We start from the raw sequence: 23,133 nt of genomic DNA on the forward strand, positions 1-23,133 counted from the left end.
TCCAACGCAACAATTGCTTTGCCCTGTCTGTCTTATCTCTTGCTACACAACGTCCACCAGTTCCTTATACTTCTAGACTGCTATAGGAAACACCTCTATTTTAATTTCATGCATGTTTATAATTCATGCATGTTTACTCCGAAATGTGAGTGTGCACACGCCTACCGCATATGGGTCTGCCTAGTAAGAAGCGCTTGCATATACCGTCGACAACATCGCATGCCCGGCCGCACTCTCGTCTCGATTCCAGCCGGTGCCGCTTTCTGGCACTGGCAGTCACGCGCGCATGCTCCGGTATTGAGGCTAGGTGTGACGGCGTCAGTACGTGTTCGGTCTCTCTTTGCTGAGCAACTGCACAAGCTCAGAGAAAAGCAGGCGCAGAAACCAAAATTTGCGATGAAGCCGAGAAGGGTGAGCCAGTCGCAGATGCTACGAGCAAATTGAACGCCGTGGCCGCGCGGAGATGAAACTGCAATGAAAGGGCGATGCGTGGAAGGTCACAAAGCAGTCTAGTGGAGCACTCAATGTCAATTTAACGCCATCTGCGTGTCGGGCATCGGAGTGCAGCGCCCGTGAGCCGGCTCAAAGGAAGGCCATCGCGGATACCACCATTTACGCCGACGCCGAGAACTTCATCGCAGAGGCTGCGAGCAAGACTGACGGCACAGATTCGGTGGTATCAAGCTGCTCAAAAAGGACAATACATGGAAACGCCAAGCTGATGTTGGTTGGAAGAATGAACGGGCTCTAACGCTCTAACCGTGTTCGTTCCTTGCTTTTAGGTAAGACATTGTTTTAATATTAGCATTATTTGCTCGGCTAAATAGAATCCTTGGCTGCTGTAATGCAAGTATTCCATTCACTTGATTCTGTTCCTTCCTCGTCATTTGCCGCTCAAGAAAAGCCGATGTCGGTGATAAGGCGAACGGAGCGCCGCTCGGACCATTTACGATGCATGACAAGGAAAATGAATTGGCCACAAATTATTACATTATACCGGCCCTATTTCATTTCGTGACAGTTTTTGTTCTAGGTAATGTATAATACACAACGTACTGCAGCCAAGACAGCTTGGAGATATTCCTTCAAATGTGTCGTTTTGTCAAGCGAAAAAACTCACAACAGCCCCATTCCAACGCTGATATACACCTACGAAAAACAAAAAAGGAAAGATTGGTTGAGGCACATGCAAATAGCCGAAAGTATTTAGGTGTGAAGTTGGTGGCCATAGACAGTGGCCATCACCGCACAGAGCCACCAGCTCGGCATGCATACTTTTAGCATTGTCTCCATTGAAAAGCAGAAAACGGATCACTGCTTGTGCTTCAACCAACGTTCCCTATGAACGGTACCATTTTTGCTTCGATGACTTAAATGTGTTCCCGGTAGGTATATCGAACACAGTTTTTATATTTTGCGAAAGCTTGAGAGGTTTGCGCTCACTCTAAGATCTATACTGCACGCCTGTTCCAAATTCATACTACCGATAATACGAACTTTATCGACGACCCTCGTAAACGCATCTGCTGTGTACGGCAGAACGGTAGAAATAACGCGTGACATCATCCTCAATCTCCTGCCCACAATTTGTTTGGTGCTTGTTGGTGTGGCGCGGAGGCTGCACAATAACAGAAGGGCTGAGGTCACTTAGAGTACAAAGCATGATGCATTAGTGCCGAGGGAACGTGGAAACACTTGCATGCACAACGCTCCTCGGAAGTGTGGAATTGTTGACAAACAGGGCCGATCTCGAAGGCGTTGCAATCTACAGGGCATCTCAAAATGTTAGCGGCCTCAATAGAAAATAACTGGTAAGCTGGTCATTGTGTAAATTTTCGCGTGTTTCCGTAGCCTATGGGTAGCCAACCGTGCAGCCGCACTCGGTGGCTTCAGTCATAACCGCCGTCGAGCACATGATATTTTGTTTTTAGTATAACGGTGTGGAAATATCATTATTTCGAATGAAATACAATACGAATAGTCGAGGGAAGTGACATTTGAATACTGAATTGAATATGGAATATTCATAATTTATAAAAGATATTCATAAGCCATTCCACTCCGTGGATGTGGGGGACCAGCGAGGCTGTTTAACGCACGACATAGAGGTGACACAGAATTTTTAACAAAGGCACGAACGTATTTACTGTCCTTATCTGTGGTGATCGTGATGATAATGGCACACAGAATACATTCAAGTATCATCTCTCTTAATAAATGTGTCCGTCACGTTAGATAATGTCTCATACCCTCTTAAGCAGTGGCTCCCAATACAACAGGAGAGAAGTGAAATTCTACGCTGGAAAGATGAGTGGCAACGAAGACAGCTGTGGAAGAAGACGACGACGCTCGAGCCACTGCTGATGATGATAGTTTTTTTCCACAGCGGAGCCAGCTGTGCAAGAAAACGACAATGCGAACGCGCGAGCAGTGGCACTAGCGCGTTCGCGCGGTTGGCGCCAATAATTTTTAACAGTCCTTTTTGAAAAAGTTGTAGAGAGCAATTTTTCAAAAACATCTGTTCGTACCCCGTGGGACGTCTTTTTAGGTACCAGGTGTGACAACGGTAGTTCCACGGCGCGTTACAGATCCCCGAACCCACAGGGTTATGTGCTATTTAGCTTGTACCCTTTCGGCACTATCACGAGGATCGGCCCACATGATGATAGCTTCTGCACATAGACGCCACGAAACCGTGAATATGAGCCAGATACAGCTTCGCTGTAAATGAAGTGAAAATATATGCCGTGCTGTGGAGGTCGTTTACCAAAGAATTTATGTTCACGTTATTGTAAACATCGAGTAAGGTTAACAACTAAGTTTTAAGTAAACTCAGATGCGTGTATATTCGAGATAAATAAAAATACGATAATTTCTGGTGCACCATGACAATGACAGTAATTAAATATAGAAACAACACGTCCCCAGCAGCATGTAGTAGTGTGTAGTACTCGTTGAAGCAGCTAAGGGCAATATAACAGCACCAGGCATCATCTGAAAGCAATCCGAATGCCAAATAATAAATTTTCTTTTGCTTAACAAAGACAGCAAATTGGTAGGCAGGATAATGCCTGCTTAATTTGTTTGTTCAGAAACTGCTTCGCCTGCGAAACAGGCGCGGTTCTCTTGTCGTAGAACCGTTCAGAAGAGTTTACATTTGCATAAGTTTTTATCCCTAGGGTGGGCAAAAACTGTTGTTGTCCCCTAAAGCATTCAAACGAAACGAATATTCGACAACTTCGAATAGTGCCTGCTATAATCGACTACATATAGAAAAGCAAGGATTATTCGATTTCCTATTCAACATCTTGAATAAGAGCGCACACCTAGTTATTACGAATAAGAGTGTGATTGATGCTATACGGGGCCGGACGTACTAAGAAGCCTGGGGACCGAGCCTAATAATGCTATGAGTGAACTCAAATGAGCCTTCCAGTTATGTTCCACTCAAACGTTAAGAGAATGCTTTATGTTTCTGCATATGTCGAGCTATTTGTCTCCAGATGCTTGAGAACGTAGAAGGACTTATCGAGGGTTTTTCTGCAGCAGATGAAAGCACGTTCGCCGCTTCCCACAGCGTTCCTTGATCTTTTCGGAACTGTCGAGGCGATCGCCCCTTGATATTATTCCAAGTGAGTTCTAAGGTTGACGACTGATATTTTTGCACATGGTGGTTGGAAATGTCGAAAATAGAATAAATATCAGTCAGAGGCACGTTTACATTTGGCTAGCGAGGAAACCGGCAAATAAGTGCCGTTTGCTGTCCACCATCTGCTGGTTGTCGAAACGCCCAACGGCAGGCACTGTATGCCAATTTTGCCAAAGACAGAATTCTGATGAAAGGAAACGTCGTTCTAACAACCACAATCGCCGGAAACGCTCTGACGCTACCGCGTGCTACAGCATGTCCTGCGGTTGAGAGGTCACTGCCCCACGTACGGATCCAGGATTCTCTACAAGGTACACAAAATTTTACAACTCTCGAGCTCACATATACTTCTGTGTGTTGCCATCGCTACTACGGAATTGACTTGCCGTCCTTAGGCTGAGATGAATGCCCTGTTTGGTTACTTCGGTCACTGAAGATGCCATCAAATCCTAATGCTACTTATATTTCTTTTGACATAAGCTGCTTTGTGAATTTCATTTTATAGTGCAATCATTTCTTATTCTATTTTTTGAGGTAGTAACAGAATCAGGATTCTCTTGGCAAGAGGTATTATTAGTATGGATATTTCAGTTGTGCTTTTCGCATAACATTCAAAGATTTTGTCTAGCTAACGTAGATCTGTCAACATCTCATGGCCGCAAAATAAACACCATTAAAACATTATTGAGTGGGTATTTTCGTGCCTCAGTTGGAGCAATTGCTTGCTCTCCGCGCAAATCCGGGCACTTATTAATGGCTAAGAAGCCTCACGTCAACGTTGGCATGACCTTCACAATAAAATGCTATGGTTCAGCCTTTTCTGCCAACTTATTAGGGACTGAGAAGACCAGAGGAGCGTCACATCGGTGTTGGCAAGACCTTCACAATCAAATGCCATGTTTCAGCCTTTTTCTGTCTTGCTCTACAATAACGTACTCTCTGCAAGAAAGATAAGCCCATGGCATCGACCGACGTGGGCAAGCCCGATGCCAGAAAAACCTCTTCATATCAGTAACGCATTAGATGCGGGCACAATTATACGAGCGCAGATTAAACTCAATACCAAGTAACGTCCCTTTTTACTATCTCACATAGTACATACGCTGCCTAGACACGTGCTTAGCAGTAGCGGCATTGAACTCACCGTCGCTAAAACGATTGCTGTCTGCTAAAATGATCAACTGAATGGGCAGGAATTGCTGGACCACCCGGAAGCTGGCGCCACCATATAGTGGGATATAATAGCAGGCTGACTATTGGCCAACTTCGATCCTACATCCCTGCCCGTCTCTACAGAAGACCGCTTTACCGGGGAACGACTGACACATGCTCAGCAGCAGTGGCATTGAACACACCTTTCTCCGTCTTCTAAAATGATGAACTGATCGCGAAGGTTAGTTTCTGGCTTTTCCGCACACTTTCCTTAAGCTTTGAAACTTGAACGTGAACTCGAATGCCGCTGCTGCTGAGTTATTCCAAAGCGTATTTCTTGAAACTCTCACTCATAAGTGAATCAGCTTTTGCAAATGGATGACACGTAGTTTGCCTGTAATGATATTCTTTCCGATAGAGGAATGCACGTCCATTGCTGCGAAGGCAATTTTAGTTATCACTTGGGCACCTGCTCGGGAAGAAATGACTCTACGTACAAAATGATATCTGATGCCGCAAAAAAAAAAAAAAAAAAAAACTTCAAACTACACGATTTGCCGAACAATCAGGGTTCGTAGCAATCCTAACACATCAAAAGAATTTCAGAAAACAGAGCTCAACGTGGTGGACGAAATTCCAGACATTAATAATAAAATAGGTTTGCTGATAACAATTAAATTATAAACAGACACCATTCATGGCGAGACTTCTGCGAGACCTTCGTCTCGCAGAGGACAGAAAGTCTGGCAGAGGACATTCAACAAGCTGACGATGATGATGATGACCAGGCGGTTCAATATGAATATCCATAGGCTACCACATCATGCGGACACGAATTTGGTTCACAAACTTGATTGCCTAGCAAACATCCTCAAGCTGCCTCAGCTTTCAGCGGCGGATATTCATGCTGCCTACGGTATGAGTTTTGTGCATTCGCCTGATACGGGTGGCGGCAGGAAGCTGACAAAACTGCTCTTGTGCTTGTTCGTTCTTCATTCCGCCGTACCAGGGACGCTTGGTACGACACTAAACCGGAACTACGGAAAGCAAGAACAAAAGCCTTCATTAACAGAGACCTTACTGCGAAGAACAAAAAGCTTTTCTAGATGATGCGATGGAAAGCCACAGAAAAGAAAGAGAACTAGTTTTTATGGGCGAAAAACGGCAAAATGTTCGTACGTCGCAGCTCCTGTGGTCGCGTCATTAAAATCAATACGATGGACGATCTTGAGAAAATTCAGCAAGATAAATCTTTACTCACGCTTTTTTGAGCCTGGAAGTTCTGATGGAAGCTGATGGAACCTTGATTTTTATCAAGCGTTGAAAGATGCGATACAATAACAAGAATCTTTCCTTATTTCACCTAAATGCGTGAAGTTTAGAGCGCAAGAGTTATATAATCGAAATGCTCATTGATTCAGTAGAGCACCGGTTTCATATTCTGGCGTCTACTTAAACGTGGTTTTCGGACAATTGCTAACCTGTAGATTCGCTGCATACAACTGCACTATGTACTTAAAGAAAGACATGAAAGGAGGCGGTATTGCCATTTACGTCAGAAGTAATTTACACTTCGACATAATTGCAGGACACTCTTTGATAAATGATCATTAACACTCCACTATTATTTAATGTGCCTGCACTATAACAATAGTCGTGTGTCAGCCTCCATTTGTTGCAGTTAGCGCCTTTACTTAATTCCTAGAAAGTGTGCTAGAATACTGCACGCTACTTCACATGCCTGTTGTTCTCTTTGGTGAGCTCAATATCGACTTGATAGCATTGAGCCCCGGCAAACAAAAGCTTCTTGACCTTTCTACCTTCAAATGGCTACGAAAATGTAGTACACGTAACCCCAAGGACCACAGCAACATATCAATTTTTGCTTGACCCCTGTTTCTAAGTTCTTGTATAAACGCATTAGAAGCGGGTGTCTTATTGTCCTCTATAAATGACAACTTGCCCCTATTTATTAATTTTCAACATGCAAGTTGCAGCCGAGGTCACTCCACGTACGACTATTACATGCAGGAAAATCAGTAACGCTAGCATTGCAGTATTTCAGATTCTAGCTACTGTTTTCGACCGGAACGAGGTACCGCAAACCGATGACTTCACGACCCCATACAGCTTATTCATAAAAAAGAATTCAATTAATTTAGCCGTATTCCCTATTGCTAATATAAAAAGTAGAAAATCGCGGGAACCGTGGATTGACAGCGCGCTTTTAAAGAGAATAGAACAGCAGGACAAGCTCTTCGTCCTATTAATCGAAACTAGGCGTATAAAATATTTGGGACAATTTAATGTTAGGGAAAAAAAAACAAGATCTGACATTAAGGGTGCACGCGCCACATATTCTGAGCAAGAAGTTTCTAGTAGAAACGACTCGGAAAAAGAGTTGCAAACATTTAATTAGCTGGTTTCAAAGAACAAAGAAATAACTTTCTAAAAGAAATGGTACGCGATGTACAGGAATTCAAGTTGCTAACAATTTTACCAAGCACTTTTTTAATGCTGCACACTGATGCTTTTGCTAAAAAAGACAGTGGCTAAAACTTACCATCAGTTCAAAAGTTCGCAGAGTCAATACTTTTAGTTGCCACTACAGAAACGGAGGTGTACAACCTGCTCCATAAATCAAAGAACGGAAGAGTGTACGGCGACGATGAGGTAAAGGGTTTTTGTAAAGGGGTTTATTCGAGTCGTAGAGCGCAGCACCGACAAACCCGGCACCAGCAAGTAGGGTGTAGCCAGAGATCGAACTAGATACGAACCACGCGATGGCAACGGGGCTTTTCATCGTGCCGATGTTCTTCCCACCAGTACGGAAGAGTAGCCATCCTGACGACCTAGGGAGAGGTTAGCGGATTGTGATACGGCTTAAGCCGGTCGGTGTGCATAGTCTATCACCCGCGACGGCAGAGAACGGAAGATGGCGATACGGGTTCCACCACGTAATTAACTGGTGTTAGATACGGACCATTCTCAGCATCGGCCAAGTTGTCTGAGCGCAACCACTCACCGTCGCATTCTAATTATGATGCGCCGGTGCGAGTCGACCAGGCTAGCTGACCCACCAGACAGGCTGGCAATCCCTCCCTCGTGTAACGCTTCCCGAAAGTGTTTGCCAGGAAGCGGTGCTACTACATTTGTCACCGTGTAACGAGCGGTGCTCGCTCTTGCCGACGCCCTGGTATTGAGATCGTTTCTTTGGAGGCTATCAGTACATTGCTAATAATTAATTCTAAATATACTCAGAACGCTCAACGACTACGCTGAGACGGAGGGGCTATTCTCTCACACCATTGTAGGTTTTAGGCCCAATACTTCCACACAGCATATAATGTGGCATTTGCAACACGGCATCCTGCAGCCAAGCCCTATCACAGCCACACGAACCATACTAGCACTGGACATAAGCAAGGCCTTTGACGGTGTTACGCATCGTTCAATCCTACCTAATCTGAACCAGATGAACGTAAAGAAACGTAGTTCCACATATATCTCAAACTTCCTGAGAGAGAGAACCGCAGAAATTCATCTGGACAACCTCAAGAGCGCAAAGAGCAGTTCTCTCACCTTTCCATTTTAATATTAGCATGAGAAACCTGCCGCTCCTCCTAGATGCAGTACCCCACGTTAGCCATTCAATATATGCCGACGACGTAACAATCTGGACGAACGCTGACTCAGCTGGCGAAAGTTCAGAGGGACTGAAAATGGCTGCGGACATGGTCCAAGACTGCATTATACAAAAAAGGCTAACATGCTCTGCCCAGAAATCTGAACTACTAATAATCAGAAACAGAACCGACAAAACAGACAGCCAACAGCCGGCCTTCACAATAGGGGTTCGAATGAAATCTGGCCCGGTCCGGCCTGTGTTGACCCTGTGGGTGCTGGAAATGGTCATACAGCACAACACCCGCAACGCACATGCTATAGCCGGGCTGCGATCCACGATGAGTCAAATGTCGGATCGCCTCAAATAATCGCACCAAAACACACCGGCATGTAGATGGGGGACCTATTTCGGCTGATTCTGGCCTTTCTGATCAGTCGCAAATTGTACGCCCTCCCTTATTGCCACCTAAGGCGAGCGGATAGGGACAAAATGAACACCTTAATCTATCTAGCATGCAGTAAAGCGTTGGGGCTACCCAAATATACCAGATCGGACAAACTATTGAGATTAGGAATACGCAACACTATAGCAGAACTGATCGAGGCGCACCAAACGGCACAGATTTTCCGTCTGCCCGATGCGCGAGCCCGCGGGTAGATTTTGGACAAATTGGGCCCGAATCCCTCAGCCACCTCTGTGGGTCGAGCCCCCTTGCCGCAAATCACAAGACGACAACTGATCACTAAACCTATTCCTAAAAACATGCTCCCTGTAAGGCTCGACAGTCGTCGCACGGGCAGTGCTAATCAATTGTGGGATAAGTACAAGGACGACGACTTTGTTTCCCATGTGGATGCGGCGGCGCAGGGTTACCGAAAATACGTTGTGACCGTAGTGACAAAGAGCGGTCACATTTTAAACGCGGCCACGGTCGAGGCCTTCTCCGCCCTCGAGACAGAGGAGACTGCGATAGCTCTAGCTATCACGAATGCCCTCGTTTATAGAATAGTGAGTGATTTAAAAAGCGCGATCCTAAATTTCAGTAACGGCACTGCTAACCAAACTATGCAGCAAATCTTCAACAATTGTCACCAACCTTTCTATCAAGCAGACAGGCTTATCAGTCTGGTATGGGTCCCAGCCCACTCCGGAAATCCTTGGAACGAGGAGGCGCATCGCATCGCCAGAGAGTTAAGAAGCCGGGAGGCGCGCCACTCCGACTCGGATTCTCCGGGTGTGGCATTGACCACATATATAATGAAATCGCAAACTTGTATAAAGAAATGAGGCACACTTATCCGGTGCCTCATCGGGATCTTACCAGAGAGCAGGCTACCGTCCTTCGCCAGATTCAGACTGTTTTATCAATCCACACAAACTGGCGATTATCATAAATGGGAATTTAACTCCGTATGTCAAAACTGTAACACCGACGTACTGGCAACACAATAGAACATCCTCTGCGGATGCAGGGGGTCCCCTCCCAGAAAAACGCTCTTGCCAGCCCCGTCCAAACTTACCTGAGAGGCCTTACATAGCACTGCCGCCGAGCTCGCGGAACTAAAAATCGACACTTGAGCCGAGGGACTCGCCACCAACAGGGGCCACCCTGAGACCCCGCCATGATTTTCGATAAATATGAAACCACCACCTAGGGTTTTACGTGCCAAAACAATTTGCAGATTCTGACGCATCTGGTAGTGGGGGACTGCAATAATTTCAACCACCTGGGGTTCTTTAGTGCGCACCCAACGCATGATAAACGATACAATGTTGACCCATTAGCGAAGTTATTTTATCCTTGAGCAAAGCCGTGCATCGCGAAAGGCCTGCAACACAGGCAATCTCTGTGTAGCAGCAGTCCATAAACTTGGTCACACTGATTAATTTCGTTCTTTGATGTGCTAGTCACTATCCTTGCAGCTAGGTCTTTACTACACAGGTCTTTACTACACGGTTCCAGATTTTGATGCATGAAAGGAGATTAGTGCGTTAGGGATTACCTATCTGCATTTCAGACAGTTCATCGCACAGTGGCCGAATAGAAGCAGTAATGGTTTCGCATTCGTGTGCTTTCTCTGAGGCAACGTGTGGCGCGCCGCTGATGGCGCCGCTTCGTTTGTCTAGAGTAAATTACTCAGCAAATGGGGTCAATAGGCTCGTATTCCCGATGCCGTCATGGTCGCTGCATCGCTCTTATTCGAGCTTCGTCATCCTACTCTCGTCTGTGATTCTAGTATGCATCTTGCGCTCGAGCCAGTTGGTGCGTGTAAAGGGCCAACCAGTGGCACGCGTTGGAACGCGCGGGCACGCGCCTATGCGTCAAAGGAGCGAAGAAATGCGATGCTGGTGCTGGACTTTAAAGGCGGCCGGGAAGGGGTGTATGTTCACGTGACGACCAGCAAATGATGCAAGATCACGCAGTGCAACCGGCGGTGTCAACTGAGCGGAAATTTGCAGGTTACGCTTAACGCGTTTTTCTTGGTAAGGACGTAGTTAGAAACTGCAGAATTGAAATCAGTTTTTCCGCGCCCGCGTGCAGCACAAGGCGCCAGCACCACTTCCCGATGATTTTACGTCATCTTAAACCACAACATGGCGCTTTGGTAGTAGCGACGAAACCGGCGAAAGGAAAAGGTAGAGCCCAGTCTGCTCTCTTTAGAAACATTAAATGGACACTACATAATGAGGGCAATGATAATGACAACAACTGCTAGTTCTTTACCATCAGATCTTCGACCATCACCAGAAGTTCACTTTATTTGCTGGCGCCATCAAGTGCTCGGAACATCGGTTCCACAGGAAAATATTTACAGGCGATTTGTTCGCACTAAAACAATATTGCGGCAGAACCCATCTCACGACGACTGTCCACGGTAATGCGTTAACATTGAATCAATATAGGTGCGCAACCTAATGCCGCCATCGGAAACATATATGTATGAAGCATGCACTGAAGCGGGACTCCTCTTATGCACTTCCCTAAGGACGATCGGGGCCATCTAGCCGAGACGCCTGAGCGTAGTCTCCAAACTGCATGGCTTGCCTGTGTATGCGTACGCTGAGAAACACGTCATGTGGCAACCCAGCTCCTCTCGCGCTCTTTTCTGGAAACGCTGCGCCTTCTAGTGGCGCTGCCGGGTTGTCTGCACATGGCCTCTGAGACGGTGCCTGTGAATGGCGTGCCGGTGCCTGTGAATGTTCAGAATTGTTTGCTCTCCTGCCGTACGCTAAGTGGCACATACTCTGTGACAAAAGTTTCCAGAGGTTCGTTGAAGAGTAGCGCATACCAAGTGCATTCATAGCGCAGCACGCTAAAGCGTAGGCATGAAAGGTCTTCTTTGAAAAGCGGCGCACACCCAGTCAATTTTTCGAAAAAAATATATTCTGCAAACCCTCGCCGACGCCAACTGTGGCGCCAGAAGCTACAACTATATAAAAAACTTCTTATCGGCAAGGCAAACAACTATAAACTTCGCTGGAATAAAATCAGATCCCATCACTCTAGGCGCGAGAAGAACTCCGCAAGGGGCGCCACTGCCACCCCTCTTGTTCAATTTGGCTATGAACGATCTCCTAGGCCTTCTTTCCGGAGTCCCGGGTATCAAACACACATTGTATGCGGATGATATCACTGTCCGGTGCAACTCGGGGGGTGACGCCGAGATCGAGTGGCGTCTTCAAGCAGCAGCGGACACGGTGGAGAGAGGCCTCCAGTGTGCGCCCGAAAAGTCCGAGTTGCTCATCCTGAAGAAACCGAGGATACCCCTGGCGCAGAACATCACGCTGTATATAGACAACCACTCAGTACCGAAAGAAACGGAGATCAAGATACGAGGGCTGTATATCTCGCAAAGGCGACAGAACACCACCACTATGAAGAAGCTTACAACATCCAGCGAGAAAATCCTCCGGATAATACATCACAAATAAGCAACATGGCATGAAGGAAAGGGACACCATCCGTTTAGTGCAAGCTTTCGTGATATCTCGGATAATGTACGGGACGGCATTACTTAACCTCTCAAGGTCGGAAATTGAAAAGTTGTAGACACTGATCAGGAAAACCTACAAGACGGCACTGGGGCTACCAAACACCACGCTGAAGGCAAAGCTCATGGCTCTAGGAGCACATAATACCCTCAAAGAGATGTGGGAAGCACTATGCCTCTCACAACTCAATAGGCGCGCACTTGCAAAACCAGGTAGAGATCTGCTTGAAAAGATCCATATTAATCTGACCCGCCATCATCATCATCAGCATGGTTACGCCCACTGCAGGTCAAAGGCCTTTCTCATGCTTCTCCAACTACCCCGGTCATGTGAAAATTGTGGCCATGTCGTCCCTGCAAACTTAATCTCATCCACGCACCTAACTTTCTGCCGCCCTCTGCTACGCTTCCCTTCCCTTGGAATCCAGTCCGTAACCCTTAATGACCATCGGTTATCTTCCCTCCTCATTACACGTGCTGCCCATGCCCATTTCTTTTTCTTGATTTCAACTAAGATGTCATTAACTCGCGTTTGTTCCCTCACCCAATCTGTTCTATTCTTATCCCTTAAGGTTACACTCGTCATTCTAGCCATAGTTCGTTGCGTCGTCCTCAATTTAAGTCGAACCCTTTTTTAAGCCTCCAGGCTTCAGCCCCGTACGTGAGTACTGGTAAGACACAGCTGTTATACACTTTTCTCTTGAGGGATATTGCCAACCTGCGGTTCATGATCTGAGAATGCCTGCCAAACGCACCCCAGCCCATTCTTATTCTTTTGATTATTTCAGTCTCATGATCCAGACCCGCGGTCACTGCCTGCCCTAAGTAGATGTATTCCCGTACCAATTCCAGTGCCTCGCTACCTACCGTAAACTCCTTTTCTCTTCCGAGACTGTTAAACAGATTAATATTTAGACCCACCCTTCTGCTTTTCTTCTCCAGGTCTGTGATCATGCACTGCAATTGATCCCCTGAGTTACTAAGCAAGGCAATATCATCAGCAAATCGCAAGGTACTAAGGTATTCTCCATTAACTCTTATCCCCAGTTCTTCCTAACCCAGGTCTCTGAATACCTCCTGTAAACACGCTGTGAATAGCATTGGAGCATTGGAGAGATCGTATCTCCCTGCCTGACGCCTCTCTTTATTGAGATTTTGTTGCTTTCTTTATGGAGGACTACAGTGGCTGTGGAGCCGCTAAAAATATCTTTCAGTATTTTTACATACGGCTCGTCTACACCCTGATTCCCTAATACCTCCATGACTGCTGAGGTTTCGACTGAATCAAATGCTTTCTCGTAATCAATGAAATCTATATATAACGGTTGGTTATATTCCGCACATTTCTCTAGCACCTGATTGATAGTGTGAATATGGTCTATTGTTGAGTAGCCTTTACGGAATCCTGCCTGGTACTTTGGTTGACAGAAGTCTAAGGTGTTCCTGATTCTATTTGTGTATACATTAGTAAATACCTTGTAGGCAACGGACAGTAAGCTGATCGGTCTATAATTTTTCAAGTCTTTGGCGTCCCCTTTTTTATGGATTAAAATAAAGTTAGCGTTCTTCCAAGGTTCCGGTACGCTCGAAGTCATGAGGCATTGCGCATACAGGGTGGCTAGTTTCTCTAGAACAATCTGCCCACCATCCTTCAACAAATCTGCTGTTACCTGATCCTCCCCAGCTGCCTTCCCCCTTTGCATAGCTCCCAAGGCTTTCTTTGCTGCTTCCGGCGTTACTTGTGGGACTTCAAATTCCTCTAGACTATTCTCTCTTCCATTATGGTCGTGGGTACCACTGGTACTGTATAAATCTCTGTAGAACTGCTCAGCCACTGCAACTATCTCTTCCATATTGCTAATGATATTGGCGGCTTTGTCTCTTAACGCATACATCTGATTCTTGCCAATTTCTAGTTTCTTCTTCACCGCTTTTAGGCTCCCTCCGCTCCTGAGAGCCTGTTCAATTCTATCCATATTATACTTCCTGATGTCCGCTGTCTTACGCTTGTTGAATAACTTAGAAAGTTCTGCCAGTTCTGTTCTAGCTGTCGGGTTAGAGGCTTTCATACATTGGCGTTTCTTGATCAGATCTTTCGTCCCCTGCGATAGAATGTAATGTTGGGCGAGTTGGTACGGTGACATGATCTTGGATTGTAGCGCGAAGTGAACACGGACACAGAAAGGAGCAGACAGAACGAGCGCTAACTCTCAACTAAGTTTTTATTAAAACGAAGAACATATATATAGGTGATTGCAAAAACCGCAGCATAAGAACATGACAAGGTAAAAAACATAAGTTAAACATATCAGGAGGTATGGAAGTAAAAGAAGGAAACAAACAAGGAGACACTTGCGTTAGCCATGCATCGTTGTCTCTGTTAGATTGCGAATTTCAGTACCTTCACAATACGTGTGCTAATCTGAAGTAATCTTTTTTTTTGTTGCCTTCTTTGACTTCCATACCTCCTGATATGTTTAACTGATGTTTTTTACCTTGTCATGTTCTTATGTTGCGGTTCTTGCAATCACCTATATATATGTTCTTCGTTTTAATAAAAATTTAGTTGAGCGTTAGCGCTCGTCCTGTCTGCCCCTTTTTGTGTCCGTGTTCACTTCGCACTACAAACGAAGATCATGTCCTGCTATAGCTTACTGGTATGCTGTTTAACGGAGTTACCACTGACTTCTATTGCACACTCCTTAATGAGGCCCATAAGATTGTCTTTCATTGTTTCAACGCTAAGGCCCTCTTCCTGAGTTAAAGCCGAATACCTGTTCTGTAGCTTTATCCGGAATTCCTCTATTCTGCATGTTACCGCTAACTCATTGAACAGCTTCTTATGTACTAGTTTCATCCGTTCGCTCCTCAAGTCTAGCCTAATTCGAGTTCTTACCATCCTATGGTCACTGCAGCGCCCTTTGCCGAGCACGTCCACATCTTGTATGATGCCAGGGTTAGCGCATAGTATAAAGTCTATTTCATTTCTAATCTCGCCATTCGAGCTCCTACACGTCCACTTTCATCTATCCCGCTTGCGGAAGAAGGTATTCCTTATCCGCATATTATTCTGTTCTGCAAAGTCTACTAATAACTATCACCTGCTATTCCTAGTGCCTATGCCATATTCCCCCCCTGCCTTGTCTCCAGCATGCTTCTTGCCTACCTTGGCATTGAAGTCGCCCATCAGTACAGTGTATTTTGTTTTGACTTTACCGATCGCCGATTCCACGTCTTCATAGAAGCTTTCGACTTCCTTGTCATCATGACTGGACGTAGGGGCGTAGGCCTGTACGACCTTCAATCTGTACCTCTGATTAAGTTTTACAAGACCTGCCACCCTCTCGTTAATGCTGTAGAATTCCTGTATGTTACCAGATATATCCTTATCAATCAGGAATCCTACTCCTACTTCTCGTCTCTCCGCTAAGCCTCGGTAGCACAGGACATGCCCGCTTTTTAGCACTGTTTATGCTTCATTTGTCCCCCTAAGGGCACTGAACGCTGTTATATCCGATTTACTGCCCTCTAATTCCTCCTATAGAACAGCTAGACTCGCGTCACTAGATAAAGTTCTAGCGTTACACGTTGTCAGGTTCAGATTCCAATGGCGGTCTGTCCGAGTTCCCTAATTTCGACATGTAACACGGAAGTGTGGTTATGTTCACTGGCAGTAATGCGGACACGGCTGCATTAATCTGCCCTATACGATAGACCAAAGGGATTAGGTACTACGTGATGTGAGGAGACGCATCAATGTGTACCGCATTCCGCGGAACACTCATCCCGCATATAACATCGAAAGGAGAAAAGCAAGAGGGCAAGCCCTGCAGAAGAAATGGGACGAGCAACCTAACACCCTCTATGTGGACGCCGCATGACCAAAGAATGGAGTGATGACTATGTGGTCTCAACGCCTTCAGGATCGATGGTGAACTGCGTCCCGACGAAAACATCCAACCCCACTCACGCAGAGGAAGCAGCTATTGGATTAGCTATAGCATCTAACCCCAACGCCGATATGCTCCCTGATTCCCAGAACGCCTGTCGCAAGTTCAATAATGGATTAATTCGTAGGGCAGGGTTGTCATCGCTGATTAAGCATCCACCCAGCCAAGCCTCAGTCATGTGGTTTCCCGGTCACCTGGAACTACCAGGAGGAAACGAAGCCGCTCACAGGCATGCCCGAGCTCTTCTATCCCGGGCGTCTCCCCCTTATGGCCTTGAAGGGTGCTGCGACCTAACTGCTTTAGCAGTGTATGCTGACAATTTCGCATCATACAGAACAGCCAGGAAGGAGTACCCAACACTACATAAGTCCCTCAATTAGTTAGAAGAGAACTCCCCTAGAAGACTACAAACCAATACATACACAACGCCAGCTAAGTTACATCAGTGGTACCCCACAATGCCCACACTGTGGAGAGGTAGCTAACCTCTACCACATGGTGTGGGTATGCCAATTTAAGCCCATAGTTGACCCCATTCCAAATCCCTCAGAAGAGCAGTGGGAGGCTATTCTGCTCAGCGATGATCCTGACCGTCAGCACTGGCTGGTAGGGAGGGCCAGCGCAGCAGCAATAACCAGTGGACTACCGGACTCGGCGGCCCACCCACGAGGTCTACGAATATTCTGCAAATAAAGATGTTTTCAATCGATCGCGCTGCTTTCTGATGCTTCGGTCTGCGGTCCTTCGCGAGCCCTTGTTACGTGGTTTCATTTCCGTTCTTGATAGGAGAAACTTAAGGGATCTTTTTTGTCATTGTAGAGTGGCACACTCCAAGTGAAAGACACCTAGTTACCCGAGTTGGCGTCAAAGAAATTCATTGAAGAGCGATACGTACGTACGTACGTAGGTATCGCTCTTCAATGAATACGTATGTACGTACGTACGTACGTACGTACGTACATACATACATACATACATACATACATACATACATACATACATACATACATACATACATACATACATACATCGATAGCCCCCGGAAAGTGCATGAAGTACCCTAAGAATGCTAAAGCACTCAAATATTTGCCTGTGGATTGAAAATTAAACGCGATGGCAGCTGCAGGTAACCCTTCAGAGACGTATAGTACATGATATTAGATTATTGATCAGGTTCAGGAAGCGATACTCACAACACTGCTCACGCTATTCAATTGAGCAATCAAATTCTGCAGCATGAGATCATGATTTGTAAGTTAGATTGATCACACTTAAATATGTGTATTCTTTTGTGCAAGAGGAAACAGTATTTCCACCTTCTCCACTCATACCACATTACATTTTGTTTCAAGCAGCAGCTAGAAGTTGAAAAGACACAGTTTGTCAAGTTCAATTCTGGATGGATGGGTGGATGGATGGATGTTATGAGCGTCCCCTTTAGAACACGGCGGTGGGTTGCGCCACCAAACTCTTGTTATTATACTGCCTAATGTCCTACCTAGGTTAAACAATAAAAAACACTATGAACGCCCACAACCAAATTTTGTCATCCCCTACTGCCAACTGTGCTTTTGCACGTCTGCGTTTTTTGTCGTTTCCCTGCTTTTCTTCCACCATTCCTCAAATCGCGTCTTACCGATCTCTATTGCGGACATGTTTACTTTTCCACTGCTCTCGCTGAACCCAAGGGCTTCAAGGAAGCCAGTGGTGCCTAAATCGATCGCCGGAAGCCGAGCTCCGCGGCGTCTCTAGCAGCAGCTGATTTAATGTTAGATTTCATCAATTCCTCAAATGTACAAATATGAAGTTTATTTCAGTATGTATGTATGTATGTATGTATGTATGTATGTATGTATGTATGTATGTATGTATGTATGTATGTATGTATGTATGTATGTATGTATGTATGTATGTATGTATGTATGTATGTATGTATGTATGTATGTATGTATGTATGTATGTATGTATGTATGTATGTATGTATGTATGTATGTATGTATGTATGTATGTATGTATGTATGTATGTATGTATGTATGTATGTTTTGTATTTATGTATGCAGAACTTCGTTCCATGAAAGAAATATTTATATGTTGTGTTCTGATACGCAGGGAATACAAGGATCGTACTGCGAAGGCTTAAGAACGAAAGAGGTCTAAAAATACCGAACAATATCGATCCCAGCAGTGTGTAGTGAACACTGGTCATTCAAAGTGGCCTTAAAGCTTTCTTCAAACTGCTTCAAAGCAACGAAGAAATGTTGATACCCCAGTTTTCATTTCTCGCTTTGAAGTTCTTCATAATGATTCCGCTTGCAGCTATGACTGGTAAGCAGCCTATTTGTATCATTAGATATTTATTGCCTTATGTATTTAGCTTTCACTTTCGTGTAATAAGAGTCGAGACATGACGTAGTTATTGGGCTAGGAATGTTTTAGCGTTTACTCCGACTGACGCGCTTCTGCCTGGTCTAATCGATACGTGTATGACGTCCTTTAACTGCTTCAGTGAGAGCCAGTAAATCCACCACGCACGATTAAACAGGCTATGTAAATGTGGTTAGGTCAACACAACAGGCTGTCAACGCCGGTGTTGTTGCGGCCAGATTATTTCGAGGGAGCAAGGTAAACTTCAACTCTAAGGCCATTTATTTTTTAAAATGTCTCTGGGTATAGTCCAGGTCAGAAAATATAGCACAGCCAGCTTGAGGGATGCTTAGAGACCAGTACACATAGCAGCTTCCACACCAGCTCAAAAGATGTACACTCAGTTTTTTGTGTTTGTTTTGCTGCCGGATATATTCGCGGAAATAATACTAATGTTGTTATGTAACGTTGTTTAGTTATGTTATGATGGGTGCAGCATTAAGGTGGGGGGATAAGAAAATAGCAGATTGGGTGAGGGAACAAACGCGAGCTAATGACATCTAAGTTGAAATCAAGAAAATGAAATGGGGCATGGGCAGGACATGTAATGAGGAGAGAAGATAACCGATGGTCATTAAGGGTTGCGGATTGGATTCCAAGGGAAGGGAAGCGTAGCAGGGGGTGACAGAAAGTTAGGTTGGCGGATGAGATTAAGAAGTTTCCAGGGACGACATGGCCAGAATTAGTACATGACCGCGCTAGTTGGAGAAGTATGGGAGAGGCCTTTGCCTTGCAGTGGGCGTAACCAGGCTGATGATGATGATGATGATGGTGATGCAGATTCTGGGTTTCACATAAGAAAATCAAGCCAAAATATCAAGTGGTACTACAAGGAAGGTAAAAGCGGCATAAAGGTTATAAACGCGGATGGGCTGCCCCAGAAAGGCTGGTGAACTTTGCGATAGAAGGACTTATCCTCTTCAAAGAAAGGTAAAAGAAAAACATAGCAAGAAAGAAAGATAGCACGACATTGGAGCATTTGGCCACTCACGTTAAAGAAATATTAGCTTGACAATGCACTTCTCAGATGTTGGCAAAAGAAATGTAAACGGAAGCGCACGCTATCGTGCCTTTGTCAAAAAATATTCCCACGTGCATAGCAGTAGGCTGTGTAGTGGGTTTGCCGCTTCTGCAGAAGCTGACGCCGACGACAGCGAAGACACTCTCAGTGAAGGTGTCGGCCGGTACCTGTCTGCTTTCATTAGAATAAACTTAAGATTTTTTCTCTTTTATATATTAACGCGACTGGTGGAGGTACGGGGTAAACTGTTCCATTCACTTTGACTAACAGGAAGCTTCCAATTTAGATCGCGACACCTTCAACGCTGACCTTCGGAGCAGCTGGCGACAACTAGGACTACTAACAGAACTGGGCCCTCCCTCAATAAAGTGTGCAACCATGATGACCAGTTCAACGAGTAGCCAGACTGGTGACCCCGACTCCCCCGGCTCCGTGGATTCTCAACACGTCACGAACCCGAAGGTCATTTCAAGGTGTCGCGCTCGATAATGTTGAGGTCTGGCTAGGCCACTACAATCGAGTTTCCAGCGTCAATGAATGGGACGACCACCGGAAACTCTGGTATGTCTGGTTCGCCCTCGAGGATTCGGCGCGCATCTGGTTTGAAAACCATGAAGCTAGTTTGGCTACCTGGCAAGAATTTTGTGGCCAGCTGCGCAATACCTACGGACGTTCAGACCGGAAGGAGCAAGCAGAATGTGCTCTAAATTCCAGGAATCAAAGACCAAATGAGAGTGCCGCCATGTTCGTTGAGGATACGGCGCGGCTGTTCCGGCGCGCTGATCCCGGAATGACAGAAGAAAGTACGCTTGTTGATGCGGGGCGTGAAGGAGCAGCTGTTCGCAGGTCTACTGCGCAACTTACCAGGTACCATAGCCAAATTCCTCAGCGACGCAACAACTATAGAGCGGGTCAACAACGACGGCTGCGGTCATCGCAATACGAGAGCCCAGGGAACTTCACATGTCAGTTTTAACTATGGGACCTCCTTCTGTATACCACTATCTGTCTATTATTTTTATGTAATAATAAAAATTGATTGATGGATTGATTGATCTCTCTCGTCGTCCATGGCCACCCCTGATTTGGCGACCCTAAGCGAGCTCGTGCGCAATAGTGTACGAGAGGAGCTCAAAAAAATTAATACAGTGTCCCCTCAATCCCACGTGACTGCTTTAAGTGATGTGGTTGGCGAAGAGGTCAGACAGCTGGTACAACCCTGGTCGCACCGCCAGTCGCAGCCCCTCTCCTGACGTACGCCGAAGCCTTAAGATCTCCTATGTCGGCAGTCGGCTATCCGTCCCGCCCTCCCATGCAAGACACGGCAAAGCACTCCTCGAGCCCTCAGTACTTTTTGAGCCCTCTGCTTTCCACAAGCCCAAGTTTAAACGTGCGCAAATCTAGTCTTTCGTGTACCCAGACAGTCGAACCCTCTGCTACTATTGTGGTGAAGCAGGTAACCTATATCGCGAGTGCACATACCACCAGATGTCTTTCCTGGGTTTCGCCCAGCCGCACGTCGACCCCGTGATCGTGAGCGTCCGCGAGCTATTGCCGACTACTTGGCCAGCGAGCAGTCCCCGACCCTTACGCGGCGCCAGTCGCGATCTTCATCTCCTCGACGTTCTACGCCATCTGGCCAACACTTGCCGTTCACTCATGGCGTTGGGGGCCGATCCATTAGGTCGCCAAGCCCACGACGGGGAAACTATAGGCGCAGCAACCTCCAGAGGTGGGGTCGCTGTTGACGGATCTATAAAACTTTCTCCTCGCCCGATCCGCAAGCCGAGCTCTAACGATTTCCTTTCACCGCCGCATGCCATCGACTACAAAAATGTTTTGCAGACAAACTTATTCAAGTCGATAATTACCCGGTCACTGCCCTCGTGGACACTGGCGCCGATTATTCTGTTATGAGTGCCGAACTAGCTGCTGTACTGAGAAAAGTAACGACGCCAAGGCGCAGACCAAGCCTTCGGACAGCAGGTGGCCATTTCTTGATGCCGACTGGGAGATACACGCCAGGCTCGAAATCCATCAGTCAACGTATGTTGCTTCGTTTATCGTGTTGAGCGAGTGCTTGCGGAAAGTCATCCTTGGGATGGATTTTCTTCTCAAGCGCGGTGGTGTTATCGACCTTCGGGAGCTGGTTATAACGTTTACCGACAACTATGCCCGGGTACTGCAAGATAGTAACACGCGCAAGACAGCATTGCGTGTTGTTGATGACACTGTGACACTCCTGCCACGAACTAGTATGTTCGTAAGTGTTGAAAACGACTGCGTACATAATATTAGCGGCATCGATGAAGGAAACCTGTCGGTGCTCTTGGCTCGTTAAGTCTGTGTCACCTGCGGCATTATTCAAATGAACCGCCGAATGACTGAGTTTTTAGTGCCGATCTTCAGCGGCAAGTACCAACTCCTGGCAAAGCGAACGGCCATTGCTCACATTGAAGATATTAGGGATGAAATAAGTCCCACGCTTGCTGATCTTTCTGCAACTGCTAAGAGTGACACCGTGGTTGTCAGTACAGTTGATGTAATCCTGAGCTGTCAATCACACAGAAAGAGCGAATACGAAGTATTTTCTATATGGTCAGTGATTGTTTCGCGTTCACGTCAAAATTAACACAGACCCCCATCGCGAAGCACCGTATTATAACGGACTTGACCGAACGTCCCGTGCTTGAGCACACCTAAAACGTGTCAAAAATGAGCAAGATGTGATTCGTTGTCAAGTGAAGCAAATGCTAGACGACGACGTAGTTAAACTCTCAATCAGCCCTTGGGTGACGCCAGTTGTACTTGCCAGGAAGGACGGCGCTCTTAGTTTTTGTGAGGATTACCGAAAACTGAAGATGGTGACGAAAAAAGATGTCTACCCTCTTCCCCGCGTTAATAACTCCCTAGACCGTCTTCTACACACCCGATAGTTCTCCTCAATGGATTCACGCAGCGGACAGTGGCAGACAGAAGTTGATGAACGCGATCACGAGAAGACTACTTTCGTAACTGCTGACGGCCTGTACGAATTTAAGGTGCTGCCCTTCGAGATATGCTCAGCTCCCGCCACCTATCGAAGGATGATAGACACCATGCTTTCAGGTCTTAAGTCTGAAGTGGGAATCAAATCTTTTCTATTTAGACGACGCAGTTTTTCTTTCAGACACTTGAAGAACACTTGCAGCGACTTCAGTCCGTGTTTCTTGCAATTCGATCTGCAGGCCTCTCATTAAAACCTAAGAATTGCCATATTGGTTATCAGGAACTGAAGTTTCTCGGCCACGTTGTTAGTAATGAAGGTATTTGGCTA

The 23,133-nt window shown here is 46.0% G+C and overlaps 1 long non-coding RNA gene across 1 annotated transcript in view; it reads left to right on the plus strand.

Moving 5' to 3' along the window:
* Positions 1 to 353: 353 nt before the first annotated feature.
* Positions 354 to 23,133, plus strand: part of LOC142584740 (uncharacterized) — an 89,654-nt gene continuing 66,874 nt past the window's right edge. The window contains exons 1-2 of the long non-coding RNA XR_012828922.1: positions 354 to 782; positions 18,482 to 18,697. This is a non-coding gene — a long non-coding RNA (uncharacterized LOC142584740). The remainder of the gene's footprint in view (positions 783 to 18,481; positions 18,698 to 23,133) is intronic.

Source organism: Dermacentor variabilis, chromosome 6 (assembly GCF_050947875.1).
Source record: "Dermacentor variabilis isolate Ectoservices chromosome 6, ASM5094787v1, whole genome shotgun sequence".
NCBI classification, from domain to species: Eukaryota; Metazoa; Arthropoda; class Arachnida; order Ixodida; family Ixodidae; genus Dermacentor; species Dermacentor variabilis.